The sequence below is a fragment of the Triticum dicoccoides genome, chromosome 3A (genome assembly GCF_002162155.2).
Source record: "Triticum dicoccoides isolate Atlit2015 ecotype Zavitan chromosome 3A, WEW_v2.0, whole genome shotgun sequence".
NCBI classification, from domain to species: Eukaryota; Viridiplantae; Streptophyta; class Magnoliopsida; order Poales; family Poaceae; genus Triticum; species Triticum dicoccoides.
Genome location: NC_041384.1, coordinates 89,203,428 through 89,207,271, shown reverse-complemented (window position 1 = coordinate 89,207,271; position 3,844 = coordinate 89,203,428).

Below are 3,844 nucleotides of genomic sequence, written 5' to 3'. Positions count from 1 at the left end.
GATTGTTAGAGGAAAATCCGTAAAAGCCCAATAGTAGGTTCATGCGTTTAGGATTACTGGTCCACGTGTCTCTGTATCGAATATGACTAGCAAAAGGGCCCATGCGTTGCAAACAGGAGGAAAAAAACATAATCTCCAAAGGCCTTACAACATTTTGCTGCATCACCCATAACATTTTGGCAAACATTTTTTCAATTTCATTACATTTTTTAATGCATGAAATTTAAAAAAATCATGAACATTATTTGATTCCCAAACAATTATTTTCAAAATTGCGAACATTTTTTGAATCCACAAACATGTTATGATTTATTGAACATTTTATTTATTAATTTTTTGGAACTTTTTTGAAGTACCAAATTATTTAAAGGAGAAAAAGATGAAAATGGAAAAATAAATTTAAAAACAGGCCGCTCACACATGAGCCGGCCCAAAAGGGTGCGTCGCGTCTTCATCCAGCACGCAGAGCGCGGTATAGGAGGTCTGTACTCCATGGGCCAGCCTAGGCGGGAATGCCCATGTGTGAAATATATTTTTGTCACTTATAGCTGGCATCCATGGGTAATATTTTGCAACTTTGGAGGCAATTTATGCAATGTACCGCCAGAAGCACTAATGACTTTATTATTAGGTATAGATATAGTTATCTAGGATTATTGGTCCAGTGTCTCTGTATTGAATATGGTATTTGAAACGGACACACAGAATCTGGGACGTATCTGTGTCTTTTTTGGTTGTACATGTAACAAAAAGAAAAGAAATCAACCTATATACTCCCTCCATTATTTTATACAAGGCCACAAACTCATATTACAGGAATAGGATAAAATTTAATGACTGCTTTGCAAGTCAATTTTCTCTCTCGCTGGGATCATTAATACGCCATAAGCATGCAACGAATGAATGGGAAGGGAGTAGTTGAGTGTCATTATGACTACATGCATGTAAGTATTAAAGAGTTGCTAGTACGAGGAAACATCATTAATTTTTGTCTCGGTTACTGTTGGTGGCCTTGTGTTGATGCAAAATGTATTTTTGATAGTGGCCTTATATAAGGAAATGAAGGGAGTACAAGATGACAGACCAAAATCGAACGGACACGCAAGGTCTAGTACGCTTTGCCGAAAAAGAAGAAAGAGACCAAAATCAACTATTAGCTTACTCAAGAACAACATGGATCAAGATCCAGCTGACTATCTACCTCAAGCACATGTCTTCCAGCCGTAAAACCTTCTCCTTGCACATGGAAGGTTAGAAAAACTTGCTCATGGCTGGCCTCCTCCTATTGCATGAACCCTAGACCTAGACAATCGTGTCATGGGAGGGGCAGAATAAAGCGGACAAGTAGGGGCTCACTACAAAGAGAAAACTATGCCTCGATGTCATCATCGCTGTCGCAAGTCACCGCCATCACTAGGCCGGAATATGAGAACTTCAGAGTTTGCATGAGGAGGAGACGAGGGGAGGCGGGAGGAACAAGAGATTTATCAGGAAGATTCTTTCATCATGGGGGGAGGAACGCGGAGATGCGATGTTGTCACCACTTTGTAACGATCCGACCTATAGAGAAAGGACTAAACGAAGGGGAAAAGGGGGAGCATGTGAGATTCCCTTGCAGATAAAGAAGGACAGTTGAGGTGCCGCTCACTCAGGCCGGTCATATTGGGAGTAACTTAGTAACATAATGCTTATGTGGAAAATAGTAAAGGACGTGTGAATTGAAGATATATGTTTGTGGTAACATAAACGCACCCCAAAGAAAAATGAGTCTACATGTAAATAAATGAAGACATGCATGGTACCACACATATGTTACTACCCACTATGAAGATACTCCCTTCGATCCATATTACTTGTATTAGATTTGTCAAGTCTAGACAAATCTAATACAAATAATATGGATCGGAGGGAGTGATAATTTTTTTTAGAGGGAGGGAGTGATAATATATAGTACGTAGTAACAGAGTAGGGCGTTTTGGAACTCGGCCTCCATGGAGGCCGGATTTTTTGAAAAATTCAAAATTTGCATTTTTCAATTTCAAAAAAATCTGAAAAAAATCATACAAGTAAACAATAATGTTATGTGTATGTATGTAAAATTTGAGGATGAAATACCCTAAAATGCAATCTGTGCAAAAAAGACAAATTCATGAACTTTGAGGATGAATAGTGATCTACTAAAAAGCCTCAGATTTGTTCTTTTTGTGTAGCACTCATTTTAAAGTGTTTCGTCCTGAAAATTTACACATATATGCTTTATGTCTCTAAGTATGTGTGTAATTTTTTTCAATTTTTTTTGAAATGTGAAATTTGAATTTTGACCAAGTCAAACTCGGGCTCCATGGAGCCCGAGCTCTAAAGAGCATTTTCGGTAGTAACATATGCATGTTAGTGGTCTAACTGTCTAAGTTACCTCCTACTATGACCAGCCTCATGCAGGAGCACACTTAGGCTGGTCACAATGGGGAGGAACTTAGGAGTAACATCACACACTCCAATACAATTTTGTTTATGTGTCACATATTTAATGAAGAGAGAGGTGCTTGTGGTAACTAGCTAAGTTACCGGAACATCACACACTCCAAAAAACAATGAGTCTATAACCTAATAAATACATTGTTGCATGACACTACATAGATGTTCCTACCCACTGTGGAGGTAGTAATATAGTCTAGGGAAGTGTGTAAATTACTAGACTATGTTCTTGCCCATTGTGACCAGCCTTAAATAATAAATACACATGCAAGCTTGGCCCGTGGGACCATGCTGACTTGCCACACCGGGTACCCTGGTCAACTCTAGTCCACCAAATCATCAGAGGATGCGGGTGTGACACTCCGGTCTTCTTCAAAATGAGCTTCACATGACGCTGTGCTCCCATCTTGCCTGATTGTTGCAGTAGGGAAGCGTGAAGCGTCGCCCCAGTGTGTCGTAGTCCTCCCAAGTAGTGGTTATGGTTGGAGAAGATGACTAGCGTGCGTGGAGCTCGACGAGGGCCTTGTCGCCGTGCTTAACCATGCAGCGCTCTACTTGCTCGTTGTCGCTTATCATTAGGTCCGGTGGCTGTGGCAGCTCGACGAAGACCAGAGTGTAGTTGGGGGTGAATAGCTTGAGCTGCAAAACATGAAAGACATCATGGATGTGGCTGTCCAGCGGTAGGGTCAATTCGTAGGAGAGGAGCCAATCTTGTCTTTTGATCTTGAAGGGCCCGTAACGCGAGCTTGGCGTATGGGCAACGGCGACAGAGGATTGTGTGTATGGTTTGGGCTTCAGCAGCACAGGGTCGCCCCACTTTGAAATTGCACTCAGTCCGATGGGGACCAACTTTCTTCTTGAAACAACGCTAGGCACGGAGGAGTTGCTCCCGAAGGACCATAATGTCCGTGCCCCAGTCCTAGTGCTCAGTGTTGAGGACTAGAGCCACCTTGTCATCCCAAAGCGCCATGCCCCCGAGGTTGGTCTCAACACCATAAAAAGCTTTTGAAGGGAGTGCAATTAATCACGAGTGGAAGGAAGAATTGTATCAAAACTCCGCCATCGATGGCCACTAGCACCGGCATTGAGGAGCGTCATGGAACACACATCGGAGGTGCATTTCCATGCACCAATTCACCCACTCACTTTGGTCGTCCACCGGGAGATGGTAAGCCATCGAATACAACAGCTTGGTGCCCGCCGCCACGAACGGTTCACACTAGAGCGCTTTGGTGAACACACGATTGCGATCTAGGACGATGGAGTGGGGATTCCATGTAGCTTAACAACGTTGTCACAGAATATGCCCGGCACCTTGTGGTGTTGAAGGGGTGGCTGAGCGGAACGAAGTGGGCGAACTTGATCAATC